Source organism: Gavialis gangeticus, unplaced genomic scaffold (assembly GCF_001723915.1).
Source record: "Gavialis gangeticus isolate Ggan-Ray unplaced genomic scaffold, GavGan_comp1, whole genome shotgun sequence".
In the NCBI taxonomy this organism is placed as follows: Eukaryota; Metazoa; Chordata; order Crocodylia; family Gavialidae; genus Gavialis; species Gavialis gangeticus.
The window spans coordinates 27809253-27809786 of record NW_017729033.1 but is presented as its reverse complement, the minus strand read 5'-3'; positions in this window follow the sequence as shown (position 1 = coordinate 27809786).

Below are 534 nucleotides of genomic sequence, written 5' to 3'. Positions count from 1 at the left end.
AACAAATAAACATAGAGAAAAGTATCTATTTTCGCTACATAAGCATCTAGTCCACTCTCTCACATGGGTCTACCTTCTTGGCCCTGCTATGGGGTTACCTACCCGGTTGTGGGAGCTGGGGTTATTAAGGTGCCCCAACCTGCCTTTCACTGGGGTGGTAACTTGCCTGGCATTTCCTGGGAGCCCCACCAGGCTACCCATCCCCAGCAGGGGTTTTAGGTCATGCCCAAGACCAAGAGCCTCCAAGCTATTCCCATAAGCTCTTGCCCTTACCTCTTAGATGTTCCTGCTGCAGCTCAGCCAGGCTTTGTTTCTGCCTGGGCTGGCAGCACCAGACTGCAGCATTTATATACCAAGTACTTAAAATGGCTGCCGCCATCAGGCACCGGCTGGATGCCTGCCCCAGCCCTTAAAGTAGCAGGCACCAACAGTGCCCTGCCATACAGCCCCGGATCTCTGCTCCCTCCAGAATCAGGTCGCATGGCAGGCACCAGCAATGCTCTGCCTTGCGACCTGGCTCCGCAGAGAGCAGAG